This window comes from Carettochelys insculpta, chromosome 8, assembly GCF_033958435.1.
Source record: "Carettochelys insculpta isolate YL-2023 chromosome 8, ASM3395843v1, whole genome shotgun sequence".
In the NCBI taxonomy this organism is placed as follows: domain Eukaryota; kingdom Metazoa; phylum Chordata; order Testudines; family Carettochelyidae; genus Carettochelys; species Carettochelys insculpta.
This window is the reverse complement of record NC_134144.1, coordinates 11,476,350-11,494,330: the sequence shown is the minus strand read 5'-3', so window position 1 is coordinate 11,494,330 and position 17,981 is coordinate 11,476,350. Positions and strand designations below refer to the sequence as shown.

General features: G+C 41.2%; 1 protein-coding gene across 4 annotated transcripts in view; it reads left to right on the top strand.

Annotated features, from left to right (window-relative positions):
* Positions 1 to 17,981, top strand: part of PARD3B (par-3 family cell polarity regulator beta) — a 614,980-nt gene that overhangs the window by 33,729 nt on the left and 563,270 nt on the right. The window lies entirely within an intron of this gene.

Sequence of the window (17,981 nt, the reverse complement as noted above, 5' to 3'; positions counted from 1 at the left end):
GGTAAGGAGAGGATGTAGAGTTGGATGGCATATTAATTATATGCTAGTAATAATTCTAACTTTTTTAATGTCTCCAGAGGAAGGTTTTGAGAACAGCTCATGGATTGGTGTGAAGAACTGCAACAATTTTGCCTTGTAATTCACATAGGTTATGTCTACGCTAGTGCCCCCTTTTCAAAAGGGGGATGCTAACTAGGTGCTGCAATGAAGATGCAGCACCTCATTAGTATACTGGCAGTTTCAGCACTTTGAAAGAGCCGCTTTTGATCGCGCCCCACTTGTCTACACAGGGTCCTTTTCAGAGGGATCCTGCACACATTGAAATCCCCTTATTCCAATTTGGTTACAGGAATAAGGGGATTTTGAAGTGTGTGGGGTCCTTTTGAGAAGGACCCCGTGTAGCCAAGCTGTGTGTGATGGAAAGTGGTACTTTTCGAAGAGCCATGGCTGCCATTATGCTAAAGAGGCGCAGCATATTCATTGCAGCACCTCATTAGCATATTCTGAAGTGTCTCATTAGCATCCCCCTTTCAAAAAGCGGGGGCTAGTGTAGACATAGCCACAGAATCAGTGTGCTATAGAGGGCACTTGGTGCTGCTGTGTTTGCAGGAAACTGGAATCCATGACCTCTTGAAGTCCATTCCAGTTCTAGTATTCTATGATTCTGAACAGAGCTGAAAATCTGGGCAGGCAACACTGGTATACTCTAGTGGGCATATTTGGTATGGGTCAATATGTGGAGAATAGAAATGAACATATATGTTGTAATTCAAAAGGATATGTTTAGCTCCTTTAGGGCTGGTATACACTAGAGAAGAAATTTGACCTAAGATATGCGACTCCAACTATGAGACTTGTGTAGCTGGAGTCAACCTACCTTAAACTGAATTTCTGGCATGGTCCCATTGTGGGAGGTCAGTGGGAGAAACACTTTCATTGACTTCCATTGACCACTGTCGCAAGGAGTAAGGGGCGGAGGGTGCCCTCAGGGTTTCGTTTAGCACCTCCCTACCAGGTGCATTAAATTGAACCCTGGAAGATTGAACATGGTTATGTCTGTCTTCCCTTAGTCATGTTTTCCTTTGCTGGCCTTTTCCCATGTTGCTATCACATGGACTGTACAGATACCCCACACACAGCTGAAAATCAGCATTTAGGGCCACATACAACTTCCATTGTTGTTGTAATGGGAGACTTTTCTCACTGACCTTTAACGGGATATAGCCATTCATACAGTCGTGCCTAATTCATGCACTCTCCTGTCTACAAAATAATTTTCCAGTTAGAATTGTGCTTTGTTGTAGGCTTATGATGTGTTTCAGGAAACTTAAAAAAAAAATTGCTGTCCTGCTAGTAATCAAGGATTCACGATGAGATAAATGGAAGGATCATCAGGCTGAAGAGTTGCCACATCAGTGTTGTAACCCAGGTCTACACTAAACTATCCTATTTCTGAAATGTTAATTGCAGTTAAGAAAAGCTGCTAAAAGTGTTTAATCCTGGCATGTTTCAGCTGAAGCAAAGTTGGATTTTAGTCTAGTTTCGTGGTTATGATACAGTACCTACGTTTGTATTCAGGCAGTTAAATGAAAGTGGATAAATATATTTCCTGACTGTTTTTTGTTTGTCCTTGTATTTTATTCACCATAATTCTGGGATTTCTCTCCCTCTGCTTTCCCAAAGACCCTAGCTTTTCCTCCTCGTTCTTCAGCATTTCTCTTTGTCCCATCCCCACTGATCTAAACCATGATTAATCTACATTTAAAAACAGGTCTGTCGAGCCTCATGGTTTGAGCTTGCAGTGTGCTCCAGTGCAGTCTGACCTTTGGCACCATGTCCTTCCAAAGCCAGAAGATTTGATGTAGAGCCCCACACATGTCCATTTTGGGAATTCCTGACCTAAGGCATCCCATGCAGTGTTTACATGGGAAGAGCTTTCATAAAAATACAGGTTGAACCTCTCTAGTCTAGCATCCTTGGGGCCTGACTGGTGCCAAACTAGTGTACTTGCCAGCCCACAGGAGGTCAGTATTGTCTATAAGCATTACCAATACTTCCAGTGCATTTTGGGCTCTTAGAAGACATTTAGGGGTAAATTAGAGCTAAATAACAGCACAGGACACTGAGAACCAGGACAGGTGGCTGTAAACAAACTTTGTGGGACCACAGGAAACTTATCACACCCATAAGTGGTCATTCGGCTAACTAAAATCATGACGAATTATGGATTTTGCCAGATGAGAGTGTGCCGGATTAGAGAGGTTCCGCCTCTACCTAGCACTTCTGCTTAATGACCCTGGCAGATGAGTATAGCTGAAGTGAATCATCCATAAATTAGTTGTGTACGTCATATGAAGAGTGTAGTTCAGATCAGTTTCATTTTTGTATTTTAAATTAAAGCCATAAAAGTACAGGTGTAAAGTAACATTAAAGCAGGCGTTAAGTGTCCATTTAATATATTTTTGAAAATTGTGAAATTTTTTTTTCCTATCCTGAAGAAAAAGCCTTTTCGTTGCAGGACTTTTCTTCGCATAGGGTCATCTTTTTCCTGATTTCAGTAGCACTGATAATTACGATTATTACAGATTGATTCATACTTTTCTAAACTAACTTACCTTTGAGATGTTGGTGTCTTTACAAGAGGGGAGAAATGAGTGCTTATTGAAAGAAAAATTCTTTCCTAGTTAGAGTTGATTTGCTGCATGGAATAATTTTGGCTTCAAAACAGTAGGTTGCTGTTAACACTACAAAACGTACTTTAACATAAGGCAAATAAAACAACATAATTTTAAGCCGAGTTTATGTGGAGGTACAGCAAGGTCTTTTGGAGCATTTCATGTTGGATTAGTTGTGTTTCAATAAATTAACAAATGCAAGAAAAAGACAGTTGTACTGTGTGTGTAATTAAAGTTGGGATTTCTAATACGTTATATAATCTAGCAGTGGTCTCCCTTGAATTGTACATTGTTGTGAAATCTCCTAAGGTTGCCACTGAGTTCATGATGGGCCTATATTACTGTGAACCCTTGTTTTATTTTTGAAACAATAGCTCACGTTTTGAAAGAATTCTCTTTAGCTATAATCCTAACCCTCTGCACCTTCTTTCCCCAGCCCCAGTGTCCTGTGTCCCTCCCCCAGGCCAGAATTCTCTCCTGTATCCTGAAATCCAATATTCTGCCCCCGGTCACAACCCCCCTCCTTTACGCAAACTGCCTGTCCTGCACCAAGATCCCCTCCCCTGAGCTCTCTTTTCGTCACCAGCCTCCAGCCCAGACCTCACACCCTCTCCATAGAAAAGTGCGGGCCTTGACCACTAACCAATGTCTTGGAGTCCCGTCCCATCCCGTTATTGCCTACCCTGGCCTTAAATCATTGCATGATAGCAATAAATGACCACAGTTTCTGAAAAAGAAAATATTTTCAGTCACCTATTAAGTTGTGTAATGTGTGAACAAAATATAACTTATTTGGATTGACAAATTGTCAGTTTATTTAGGAGGCAACAGGTTTTTGGATGTGAGTGGCAAAGCATTGACATAAATCAGAAATTGGTTTATAGACCGAAAACAAGAAGAAACGTGGGTTAGAGACTGGAGTATATGGTCAATTTTCTGAACTGCAGACTGTTGTCAGGACTTCTAATGTGCATTTGAGGAATGTTGGTGATATATAAGAAGGCTGAGGGGATGCTGGGATGTAGCAGTGTTGAGGATTGTAAGACTTAGGTGAATGAATGAGCAGTATGATGGAAAACCTAAGTTTTGACAGCTGTGAGGTTATTCGCATTGGAAGGAATAGCTCTAGCTATTCAGACACATTGCAAGGCCCTAAATTCAGCAGATGCATGTGGTAAAAGCAGAGTAACTGTGGATGGCATACTGAAGTGTCTTATCAATGGTCTTGTAACAATGAATTGGATGTCAAGGCTGGAGTCAATTGTTTAAAAGCTACTGGAATCTGACTAGTTATGTTGTATTGGGTGTGGGGGAGTTTGCATGACTGTTTTAGTAGTATGTTTTGGGTTTTGAATTGTATGCAACTTTTACAGCCTATAAGAGAGAGTTTTGACTTTGTTGTAGGAAATATTAAAATATCTTTCTCTCACTAATTCTTCAGAATCCCACCTAAATCACTGGGTTGATTTCTCCTTTTACTTGTGGGAAAATAGCTTCAAATGTAACTCTTTGAGGGCTATGCTCTAGGGTAGAAAGCTTGTCTACAGTGAAAATGTGGGGTTTTTTTTTCCTCTCTCTCTCTCTCTCTCTCTTTCTGTTGTCCACGTTTCAGTGATGGTTTTTTAAAAAAAATAAATCTGTGTAAATTCTGCTCCCCTTTATCTCAATTGCAAAACTCATAATAATTAAAGTAAAAGGAAGTAAGAAGGGGTACTTAATTTGCATAATGTCATAATTTTTTTAGGAATTTTGATGTTAACATTGCACAAATTAGGCTGTGTTCCTTATTCTATCTTCATCATATTCTGTTTCATACATTTAGAATTTCCTAAGTGCTTGCAGTCTTTAAAAGATGCCCCTGTGCACACATTTAAATTTAATTCTCCCTGTGAATTGTATTCTTTTTAATATGTTTTTCTTTGAGGATTTTTTGTTGAATATGTGAAAATTTAATTATTCGTGATATTCAGAAGGCTAAAGTTCTAAACATAGAACAAAGGGTTACACCAGTAAAATGATAAATAAAAAAATCTGATGACTCCACAATGCGATCACTTTCATGAGCAAATGACACTCCAGATGCAGTTACCAGTTTTTTTCAATGCAAATGAGTATCTTGCACATTTTTTTTTGCAGTTGCAGAATGTGTTCCACCTTTTAAAAAGTTTTAACTTGCTGTTTAAACCTGTTGCATGTGTAACTCTCAGAGCAGTCCTCCATTGTTGAGTGTTTGTGTTCTATATGTGGCTTGGTTTTCCTCTGTGTAGGTACAGCGAGTATTTCAAATTGAAAAATTACACTGGGATTTTATGATGACAACATAAATATCACGTAATCACTTTGAGAAAAAAGGCTTGTAGAACTGATGTAACATTAAACTAGTGTGAATTCTTAAATTTGTAACAAACTAGTCTTTATATAACAATTATGTTTGCCGTGTGTGTTCGATGAGGGGCTCTGGGCCCCGGAAGTGGTGGGGCTAGAGCAAGGTGGGCAAAATAAGGCTTGGGAGCCAGATCAGGCCTGCTGAGATTTCTCTTCAGCCTGCCCAGCTGATTAGCAGAGCAGGGATACTTACAGCCAGCAGCATGCGTTGGGCTTGTCCCTCCCAACCCCACAATCTTGTTCAGTCTGCAGCAGAGCTGCTCCTAGGATTTGCCTAGTAGCTTGCAGAGGGGAAGAGGATGGAGGGGAGAGGATGGTGCTGAAGTCAGGGTGTTCCCCTGCCCCTGCACCCCATCTCTGTAGAGCAGGTATTGGACCAATGGGGGGAGACAAGGAGCTGCTCCAGTGTGAAGCAGGAATGGTAAGTGATTTATTCAGAAGTGTGGATTAGGGGAGGCGAGGGAGACAATGGTGCAGGACTGATTTCCCCCCCCCCCCCTCTTTAAACAGACAGAGGTGGCTTATCTCAGAAACTTGCCCATCAGTAGCCAGCACACACGCTGTGTCAATGTCACACATACCCAGTCTGTGCCACATACACAGTCACTGTCACACATACACTGCCACACACACTCAATCTCTGTCACAAAGTCTGTCTCACACAGTGTCATGTAAGGTTTTGTATTCTTAAAGCAGCTTTCAATTCTTAGGGCTTATCTGTACCACATGTTACGTGTAACCCAGTTCCTGTCCACACACAATCTCTAGCTCATGTAAATGGTACTTAAAAATGCAAGTTAGCTGGCCCATTTGGGGTTATGGGTTGAAGCTTGAGGGTTGAGTTACTAATGCAGTTAAGGATGCAATTACTTTGGGATGCTAATCCATTTGCTGGTGCAGCTGGAGTACATATTTGCTTACAGTGTGATCTCTTGAACTTGAGCTAGACTAACTTGAGAGGCAGTAAGCTAACACCGCAGTGAAGATAAGCCCTTATTGATCTCTGTGACATGAAAACCTAATAACCTTATGTGTCATCGAAAGTGCTGCATTCCTGTTTTTTAATTGTACTATGTGCTTATATCTGGAGAACGCACAGCTGCTTCTGAGAAGCTTATTCTCATTAGATTATCAGATCTCTCACAACCCAAAGGGGTGGTGGGAAAAGAGGTCTTTATAGGAGATTCTAGAGCAGTGGTGTCCAATAAGAATTCAAAGATTGCCTTGCTGGTGGCTGTTGTCCTTCCATATTTGCTACAGCCCCACCTTCTAAAAAATGCCCCTCTCCTCCCCCAGAGCCATGCTTCCCCAGTCCCCTGCCCTCTAAATAAATGCCCTCTCCCTCCCCCAGAGCCAGACACCCACAGCCCCCCATTCTAAATCAATGCCAGTGACTCACCAGATCTGCAGTTGATGAGGCTGGCCAGAAGAGGCCAGGGCTGTTGCTGTCACAGACTTCTCCCACCAAACAGTGGGGTGCATGCATGGAGCAGGCAGATGGCACTCATCCTCATGGAGCACTAGGGGGAGCTGCATTTTAAAGGCTCCAAGAGCTATATGCAGCCCTAGAACTGGAATTGCCAGACCACATCGTCTTGTTCACCACCAGATGTGGCAAATTGCGAACATATTGGACACGATGGTTCTAGAGCATTATTTAGTCCAGCTGAGCTCTGAGAAAAGCCCATCATGATAGACTGAATGGATCCCACATGTTGATGAGTCCATGTCAAATGCGAGCAATTTCACAGGTAGGCAAGGTCAGCTGGAAGAGGGGTGCCTGCTTCTCTTGCTGGGAATTGTGGAAGAGATCCTCAGAAGCACAGAGGCAAGAGCTTTTCTTCCCAGGATTTCTTAATGCCAAAAGCCAAATGTGGGCTAAGACCCATTCTAGACTACAGGAATGCCACAAGTTCGTGAAGGTCAAGGAGATCATGCAGAACTTGGCCTCCATCATCCCTTCCTTGGGTCTAGGGGACTGGTATATCATCTGCAGTTTGAAGGACGTGTACTTTTCATGTTTGAATAACTCCACCCAACTGAAAATAGGTCAGGCTTATGGTGACCAGCAATAACTACTAGTTCAGTTCTCCTGCTCCATCTGTCAGCTGCACATCTGGTATTTCCGAAGTGTATAGCAGTTGTGGCGTGTTCCTGCACAGGTGACAGGTATGGGTGTTTCCATGCCTCACTGATTGAGTCCATGGCTGCTCCAGGCCTCCCATGAAGGCCAAATTTGCCCTCTAAGAACAGTGTTTAACAAGCTGGGCCTCCTTTTGAATGAAGGAAATGATTGCTGTCCGTAGTGCAAAGGATAGAGTTTATAGGGGTAGTGCTGGACTCAACATAGCCAGAGCGTATCTCCCAGAAGTAAGGTTTCAGGCCTTTGGTGACATTATTCGACGTCTCAGGCAGTTCACCACCACAGCAAGTAATTACCGGAAGCTTCTAAGATGCATGGGAGAGTCTCTGTGTAATACAGTATAGCAGGCTTCCAGGTAAGTCAGTTCAGTTGTGGCTAGAATCAGTGTGTCAACCAGTCCTCGACTGCTTGGCCAAGAATTTAACCCTACCTTGCCTGCTTCTTGAGTCCCTTCTGGGGTGGCTTGATCCACAGGTATTATGTGCAGGGAATCTCTTCACCCGTCCATAGGCATCTCTCTCTCTCTCTCTCTCTCTCTGTCTTCCTGGTGGCAGATGCTTCAGGCCTGGCCTGGGGAGCAAATCTGGGGGAACTTGGAACTCAAGGTCTCGTGATAGACAAGACTTGCCATTTTCTTCAGGAAGCCAGCATTTTGCATTAGTTAATGGGGAGGGCTTTTTTCCCCCAAATTTCTTTGCACTGCAAGCCCCTTCTGACAACAAATATTAATATACAACCCCAGCATCAGGGACTGAAGCCTGAACCCCACAGCGCCAAGTGGATGGGGAGGGGAACCAAAGACCAAGGGTTTCAGGGGGCCTAGAATCCAGGCACATCTCCCAAGGTTTAAGGCCCTTTGGCTTTGTCCCAGGGTGATTTGCCTCAGGCTTCAGCTTCAACTACGTCTCAGCAATTTTAAGCCCGCTCCGGTGACCCCATTTAAAATGGGGTCTCAACCCACAGTTTGAGAACTGCTGAGTTAATGATTCTGTCCTGTTGTTGAGTTATAGAGCTTGGAAATGAAATCACTGTAACTTCATAACATGGAATTACAGATGTTATATGTGAGATTGATGCAGCATCCTACAAGCATTTCATAAATAAATGATGTATATTAACTCTCTTAACACTACTAACACATGGTTGAGCCAAATTGGTTCAACTGTGTATTGGTCAATGTTCAGTTAACATGTAGAGGCCTTGGCATGAGGCCTGCCAAAATGACAACATGTATAGCATAGTGGAAAGTGCATTTAGAACAGTTTTATAGTAACTAAATGGGTCTAAATCCTTTGCTATGAAGTGTATGTATGATAATTCAGGCTGGTATATTGTAAGAGAAATTCTTGACTTTAATGAAACCTGCACCAAACACGACATTTTTGTTTTCTTTTTTTAAAGAAAAATGTTTTTCCTTATAAGGTGTGGAATGCTGCTTTGTGTGTTTAACAGTCCAAGCTTTTATTATGACTTTCAATGAATTAATACCATAGCAAAATCATTGTTTTAACATATCTGATATCCCTGGCCATTAACTTTGTTGCTGCAAACATGCATGGAAAACTGATGTGTGTGTCACTTTTTTCAGTTTACTTTGGGCTTCTGCCAGTGTCTTATAGTGTTGAAAATTTAAATGCTTTGTTTTAAGTTTCTTGGTGATGAAGAGATGATAAAGGGATACACAGTTCTAAAGTCAGGGATATTTTTTTCTGGATTTTTCAAAATGGTTTTAAGTGTTACCTTGATACTTAATATCCCAGCCAAACTATGCTTATGTATGAGCCAAAATTACACACTGCTGCTCTGTTCTTTTGGAGTTGGCACTCCTATTTTGTATTGCTTCAGTAATGATCTAATGTGTGTAAGGGAAAGTACATCCTGGCATTTGTGTGGGTAGAGAGTGGTAAATAAAAATGCCTATTTCACCTTTTATTTTTTCCTGTATACTTTTGCTTTAAACCATTGTGATTATTCCTAGTATTACAATTGTAACTTGTAAAAGCAGTCATTCAGTATTCCTATGTTTAGCTTTGCTGCATTCAGGGTACTCCTTTGACTTCTCCATTCTGTATCTAACGTCTGAAGACATACTTAGGTTAACAGCAATAATGTGTAAGATGACATTGCAACATCATTTTTCCCATGAGTTTAAATACTCCCTCCATGTTTTGCTATTTACTTAAATTCTTGGTGTGAAAATCTTTACCCATATTGGGAAAATGTTCATAAATGGTATTTACATGTTCATAACTAATTCTCAGCAATCAAAACGTAAAAATAAAAATGTTTTTGAGAATTATTTGCATACTTTAAATTAGCAATTACGTTCACAACATCCTTCAGTTGGAATAAATATTGCACAGTATGTAGTTACTGTGTTGTTGCCAATTGGGGATAGCTCTCACTTAAAAGGAAGAGAATTGGAAGGAAGAAAATTCTGAAATAAAAAGAGTCCTTCAACATCTCTTTCTAAAGCATAAATACATTTTACAGGAGCTGTTCTTGTAGGTTTTCCAATTTTTCATCAGTGACCTTAAATCCTGATCTCGGGGACGGGAAAAAAATCTGACTTGTTGGAATATGATCTAGCAGTGTCAGCCTCTACGCTGTTTCCTTGCAGAACTCTGCTGGGGACCTTTTGTGTCTCCTCTTGATTGATGCTCTAAGTTTTTGGATTATTTTGTAAAAACCTCAAACAAAACTGCTAAAACAAGTGATCGTTTTTCAGTGGCTTTTATATGGAAATCATGTAAAAACTGCTAGTTTATTTAATATTAAAAAAAAACCAAAACCTCCCCATCCCCCCCCCCCCAAAAAAAAAACAAAAACCTATGCCATTGAAAGGGAATTGGGGGAAAGAGAGGAAGAAATAATGCTATTTGGTATTTGACATTTATGTGTGAGGTAGGTCAAGAATTAAAATAGGGGAAAAATAGAAATTGCTTTGAAAAGTTAAATGCTTCAAGTCACCAGGGCTTGATAAATTGTGCCCTAGAACACTCAAGGAGCTGATAGAGGTAACAGCTAGTAGCTTGGATATCTTTGAAAAGTCATGGAAGTCTGGAGAGATTCCAGAAGACTGGAAAAGGGGCAAATATAGTGCCGATCTCTTAAAAGGAAATTTAGACTTGTCAGCTTAATTTCTGATCCAGGAAATACTGATGGACCAAATAGTTAAGGAATCAGTCTGCAAATACCTGGAAGATAATAAGGTGATAGGTAACAGTTAGCATAGATATGTCAAGAACAAATCAAACCAGCCTGATAGCTTTATTTGATAGGATAACAAGCTTGTGGATAAAGGGGAAGCAGTGCTTGTGGTGTACCTAGACTTTACTAAAGCATTTGATACAGTATTGCATGACCTTTTCAGTAAACTAGGGAAATGCAAAGTAGATGGGGCTGCTATCAGGTGGGTGCATAACTGGTTGGATAACTGTTCACAGAGAGTAGTTATTAGTCGTTCACCGGCAGGCTGGATGAAAATAACAAGTAGGGTTCCACAGGGTTAAGTTTTGGGGCCAGTTCTGTTCAATATCTTCATCAATGATGTAGATAATGGCATAGTGCGCTTCTCACGTTCGCGGATGATACCAAACTAGGAGGGGTTGTAATTACTTCGGAGGATAGGGTCCAAATTCAAAATGATCTGGATAGACTGGAGAAATGGTCTGAGGAAAATAAGGTGAAGTTCAATTAGGGACACATGCAAAGTATTCCGCTTAGGGAGGCACAGTCAGTTTGACACACCCAAAAAATGGGGAGCAACTGCCTAGGATGGAGTACTGCAGAAAGGGATCTTGGGTTCAAAGTGGACCACAAACTGTCCACAAGTGTGACACTGCAGAAAAAAGCAAATATAGTTCTGCTACACATTAACAGGAGTGTTTTGAGCAAGACATGAGAAGTAATCCTTCCAATCTACTCTGTGCTCATTAGGCCTCAGCTGGAGTACTGTGTCCAGTTCTGGGCACCACATTTTAGGGAGGAGAAATTAGAGAGGGTCCAGAGAAGAGCAACTAAAATGATTAAAGGTCTAGAATATACAACCTAAGAGAAAAGCTTAAAAGAAATGGGGTGGTTTAATTTGGAAAAGAGAAGGCTGAGAAGGGGACATGATAGCAGCTTTCAAGTATCTAAAAGGGTGCTACAAGGAAGAGGGAGGAAAAACTATTCTCCTTAGCCTCTGAAAATAGAACAAGAAGCAATGGGCTTAAACTGCAGTAAGGGAAGTTGGACATTAGGAAAAAATTCCTAACTGTCAGGGTGGTTAACTACTGTCAAAAATTCCTAGTGTGGTTGTGTAATCTCCATCATTGGAGATATTTAAGTATGGTTGGATAAATAGCTAACAGGGATGGTGGCTAGATTGTGCTTGGTCCTGCTGTGAGGGCAGGGGAACTGGGCTTGATGGCTTCTTGAAGTCCTTTCCTGTTCTAGTATTCTTGTGGTTCTAATTTGGGTCAGTTCTGCATGTTTAGGGAACAGAATGTGTAGTTTAGCATCTCTGTGAAGAGGTTATATCATGAATACAACTGTATTTCCAATGTAATTAGTCAATTCACCTGTAATGGGGTCTGAAACATGGATGCTAGATGGAAAAAATGCTAACATTGATTACTTACTAGACTAAATGTTGCTTAGCAGCTCATTGTTTCTTGCCGAATATATATTATGAGTCTCTGCATTTTTATGAAATTTGTCTTTAATTTCTTATTGCAGAGGTGCCATGCATTATTCAAGATTATAAAATGATTTGAATTTCAGGAGCAGTTGGATTTGCTGATGAAGATTCAAGCTGTGTAATTATGAAATTGTAGCCGCATAGGCTGGAAGTTCAGAACTCATTAGCCTAATCATTAAAATAAGTGTAGTATTACAGGTTATGCAGTTGTGCTGTATGCTTCTTGAGTACTAGGGAAACTTTTTGTGTTCAACTTTGTTTCATAACTTGCTTCATGGCCATATAAGCAGTGTAGGTGTATTAAACAAAACTCACTTAAATTTAGAGCCCTATTGCAATTCCTGTTTGACTATATTTACATTTTTTTTCATCTGTTGAAGCTTTAAACTTCAGGTTTAATGTTGTTGTAAGTTCAGGTGACATGGTATATAAAGGAGAAATTCTTGGGGCATATTGCAAAGAAGGGCACTCACTTAATGGACTCCAACATTTTTAAAGGATCAGTTCAGATTGAGATGGATCAAGCTTGTATCTTGAATAAATGGCAGCAAATATTTCAAGGTCATAAGTAGCAATTTGTACAATTAAAAGCTTTGGTTAGTAAATATGTCTGATAAAAATGTGACCACTGGGTTTGTGACTAGCACAATCATGGAATATATCAGTCTGCTTTATTTGTCAACATAATTGGAGTTCAATTGCTTGTTTAAATATGAAGAATAGGATTTTGCATCTATCATCCTTTCAGTTTAAAATTACACATAAACCTTAATGAACTCTGAGAAGGTCAAAATATTTTCTTCAGATAATGCTTTGCCAAGTTGATTTTAAAAATCAACAAGAAGGTGCTGACAGATGACAGAGTATTTTATTTATTTATTTATTTTTGAGTAGGGAGACAGTTGTGGGGCTGAGTAACTTCATCCTTGGAAAGATTCCAACTGTTGAAACGTTATAAAATCCTTAGTATAAAGACACGAAAACCAAGAATTGCAGAGAGCTTGAGTAAATCTTCATATATTACTGTTTATTAGCATCTCATAGTTCTAATGTTTTTACAACTACTTACTTATTTATAAAAGAGGGTGGGGAGAGGGGCAAGTTGAAGAATGCACTGTGGACAGTATTGAGCCTAAGTGAAGGCAACAACTGAAAAGTAATGTAGCATAGAAACAGACTCTAAAATGCTGCTTATGGGATATGCAACACTTCATCTGTAAACATTATGCTTAACGTCAAACAATATACACATTTGGCAGTAAGTACTTCCCGCATATTTTAAATAGAGGTGTGGTTTGTGAAAATACATACATTCATTCTGAGGAAAAAGACTTTTGAAATATCAGATTTAAAATTCTACCTTTAAATAAATTCAATAGTAAAATATAAATTTTTTTGAAAATATATAATAAAGTCTTCCTTATGTATTTTGAGTATTTATAATGTGTATTACTGCAGAGTCTGACTTTTGAGTGTATTTCAATGGTCATGTGATCTCAGTGGAAATACTTGTGTTCAGTTGCGTCCATACTTAAATGTTGCTAATGATACTTAATATAATAAGACTAATATAGCTTGGCACAGTAACCACTGCCGTAGTCTTAATTAGACATAAGCAGGTATGCTATGTTTTAAGCAATTAAAACCTAATTTTGTGATTTGGGCAGCTGCTTCACTGCCTACGCTATTTTGAATTAGTTTTGACATTCATATGGCAGAAAATGTTAGTACATTTGCTGTATTAATATCCATGGGCTGCTTTAAAATAAGCAAACATGGTGCTAATAAATCTTGTGGCTTTTGAAGTTAGACTACAAATGACTTTTACACTGTGACAGGTGTGAAAAGTTAGGGACCTGGGCTTTGTGACTTTCCTCTTTTAATGGAGGTGTACTACTCATTGGCTTGTGTGTAGGCATTCTTAAATACAGGTTGAACCCCTCTAGTTTGGCCAAGAGAATTTGCCAGACCATGGGAAGTCAATATTGTCTAGCAGTATTACCAACACTTCCACTGCTTACTGGGCTCTTAGAAGACATTTAGGGCTAAATTACAGCTAAATAACCGCACAGGACCCTGAGACCCAGGACTGGGGGCTATAAACAAACTTTATCAGACCACAGAAAACTTGGTCACACCCATTGTAAGTGGATATCCAGCTAACTAAAATGATGCCATATTATGAATGTTGCTGGACGAGAGTGCCATACTAGAGAGGTTCAACCTGTAGCAGATGCTTCATGAGAGAAATGAATTACATAAATGCTTATTCTTGACGCTATCATCAAATTTAAGGAGTCTTGACTGGACTTTGAAGACTAATGGACTTTGAGCGTGTCTTGTTGTGACAGTTTTCATAGTAATTCACACGTTTAATGTGATACTTATTCTTAGATATTGCTCCTTTCAACCTGATGAATGAGAGAGCAGTATTTCCACTCTTAAATTGTTGAATATTGCTTTTCAGTGGGCTTGTGTGGAGCATTTGGAGCAGATGTTCTCACTACCGTGTATTCCTCCTAATATTCCACTAGGTTAGAAGGAAAGTTCTGTCCCCTTTTAGGGATGGGATAGGCATAAAAGTAGTGGAGACAAAGGAAGAGACATGATGATAGTGTGTTTTCTGATTGGGCACTGTGTGGAGGGATGAAGTTCAGGGAGCTATTGCCACTTGAGCTGTGGTACTGCAGACTGGTACTTATCATGCTGTCCAATCCACTCCTTGCACCCCAACCTGGCTTCCTGAGGGTCTCTCTTGGGCAGGACCCCCCACCCCACTTTCCCTCATGCAAGGCCTGCAGCCTAAGAATGCCTCACCTGCAAGAGGATGATTCCATTGGTCGATTTCCTCATGCCAAACTGGTTCCCGACAGAACAATATCTGTCCCGGGGTGGTGATTTTCCAGAGAGCAATGGTGACCTGCTTCTTCAGGGAGAGGGCAGGCCACATCCGGGTGTTCTCCCTCTGGAGGGCAGGGGTGAGCCAGGCACAGGGCTCCAGGGAGGTGTCATTCCTCATGCAGAAGTTCTGGAGCCACTGCTGGTCATTGCACCAGTTGCAACTGGTGATATACCTCCAGATCTGCGCGCATGGGGTGCTTAAGCACTGAGGACATGCTCCTTGATACTGGTATTTAGGTGCAGCCTCCCAGAGGAGGTGGAGGATGACTGCGATCAGGGTGATCAGCAGCTCGAGTAACTCTGAGTGGGTCCAGTGCAAGCCTGGGCTGTCTGGACGGTGTAGACTCTCACACAGAAAGTTTGTGAGCCCTACAGTAGCTATGCTGACCCTCAATGAGGTAGGCAAGCCTCAGCATGGGCAGAGAGAGTGGGTCAGGGCAGGTGGGGAGTCCCTTTTAAGGACATAGCTCCTGGAAGGGATTGCCAGCCATGTGACCCTGTCTGATGAGGTTCTGGGGTCCGTTCTGTCAAGAGAGTGGACAGGCTGGGTGTAGACATAGCCTAAGAAAGTCTTCCCCCCTCAAACTCCTATCTCTAGCAATAGCTTTTTGGTTTTTCTTTTTTCTTTGTTCCCTCTTGTAACGAACTCTTTCAGTGTTAGGTCTCTCAACCATTAGTAAATACAATGTAGGTATGTGATGGGGTTCTGGGGTCCCCCAAGCTCTGCACCCCGGCCGTAGGCAGGAGAGTCTCTCACTTAGCAGGAGAACAGCGGGTTTATTAGCCGACAGGACACAGCATCGTACAGAGGAGTCAGTGCAGCTGGCAGAGACAGCCAGTCCAATCCATGTTGGGGAGAGGAGGCCCCGAGGGGCCCCCAGAGCTGGGGCCTTGCCCCCTCCTTTGTCTTTCTCTCCCTCAGCCCAGACTAACTGCTTCCAACTCCCAGTTCCAATTCAAACCCCTCAGGCTCCACCTCCTCCTTTGTCTGCAGTACAAAGGTGTTACCTGGTCGTCAAGGTTACCCTCAGCAGGAGCCCCACACCCTCTGTGAGCCACTCACACACACACAGGTATCCCCCACTTCATCACAAGGTAAAACCTGGGGTATTCCTCAAAGTGCCTTGCTTACTTCACATTGTAATTTGAGTTACAAATGGGAATATAAAATTAGAAGTAAACTATTTTGCTTCAGTCTCCAAGGGATAGTGGTGTTAGTTTGTAACTTCACCAAAAACAAATAAAGTAGTCCGTTAGCACCATAAATAAATTGTTAGCCTTTAAGTTGCTATAGCACTGTTCGTTTTATTTTGCTTCAATCACTTGGTAGTCTAATATTTAAACTAATGTATTACTAGTATTTTATGATGTCAGGATTGTCAAAATGTACAGAATTAGGAGGTTTTCTATGGCTCTTGACCTTCTCTGCCACTCTGTGATACTACTAAATTTGCTATATGATGAATTAGCTTGCTTTGGGCAAAAAAAATTGTAGGCTTACATGAAGGCAACTTTTTTCTGTAGGTTCCTGTTCCTTACTATGAGATTGGACAGCTACACAGGGTTGGAACCAAAGACTTGCATTGGTTTCACTCTTTTCTTCTAATTGAATTATTTCTTTTTTTCTCAAAATATGCTAGACCACATAAATTACGTTGCTTTTAATTTCTGAATCTGTTGAAAATTAGACTCTTAACAATTAATAGTGATGTTGCTGAAGATGAAATACATTCATATACAACTAGAAGATTTGCACAACATTATTCAGCCCTTCAGGACATGGGCTGGAGCTGTGGAAGGAGCAGGAATTGGGTGCAGGGGCTTGGAGAGGTGGTGGCTCAGGGTGGGAGGGCTGGGGAGTGAGGGCAAGTGCAGGAGTCGGAGCGGGGGTTGGGGGAGCATAGGAGTCAGGGCCGAAGGCAGGGATGGCTGGCAGTGTTGCTTCCTGTGGCCAGTTGGGGCCAGCGGAGTTGCTTCCTGAGGCTGCCCCAAGCTGATGGAGGCATTCTTGCTTGGTGCTCCCCTGTGGCCATTCTAGAACGTTCTGGTCCCTGCTTCCAGACCCTTCCCTTTCCAGTTGAAGAGAGAAAAATCACATTTCATGCACAACCAAAACCTGACCTTGCTTTAAGTTGTAAGAGGAAGCTACACACCATATTTGGTCATCCTAGCTCTTCCCATGTAAGAGTAATTATTGAATAAATGGACTCAGACGGATGGACATGCTGGCAGACAGATGCACAAACTCTGTCAAATATATAGTAGAATGTAGACAGAAGGGTCTGGCTTTCACAAAAAGAAGGTGATTCGTAGTGAACCTATATTTTTAAATTACACTTTTTTGTGCAGTATAATCTTTGTGCTAACACTGAGTTATGGTATCTGGCCAAAGTGGGAAAAGTCACAAATGGGTAGAAAGACTCAGTCTTTTCTCCTTGCTTTTCTGTCCTAAAAAGACAAGGTCTTAATGCTAATGTAAATCTTTGGTTTGGTTGGAGTGGTTAACTTTGTGCCAATTCTACTGCATACTTAAGATTTTTTTTTCTTGAACTGAAGTCAAACTTCAGGTGGTTAGATTTTTCTTACGATTCTCCTTCACGACAAGAAATTCATGTTAAAGTTTCTAGTTCAAATGTATTTCACTTTACATTTTTTCTGAAGTAGATGCTGTTTTTCTTACTGTTGCCATCACTGAGAAACAGAAAATACTTGTAGCAGAGAGGTAGCCATGTTACTCTGTAGCTTCGAGAACAGCAAGAAGTCTTGTGACACCTTATAGACTAACAGATATTTTGGAGCATAAGCTTTTGTGGGCAAAGACCCGCTTCATCAGATGCATGAGTGGGGGGGTGGTTTCAGAGGGGTATTTAAAGAGTGGGGTCCTAGTGAGAGGGAGGGCCAGAGCTGACAAAGTCTATCCAGCAAGGTGGAAATGAACCATTATCAACAATTCTTAACACAAGAGGAAAAAACAAGTCAGATCAGATCAAAACCTTTGTCCTCACCTACAACTATTTCAGATTTGGGGACAAATTATACTTTCAAATCAGTGGCACTGCTGTGGGCACCCGCATGGCCCCACAGTATGCCAACATTTTTATGGCTGACCTGGAACAACACTTTCTCAGTTCTCGTCCCCTAGCGCCCCTCCTCTACCTGCATTACATTGATGACATCATTATCTGGACCCATG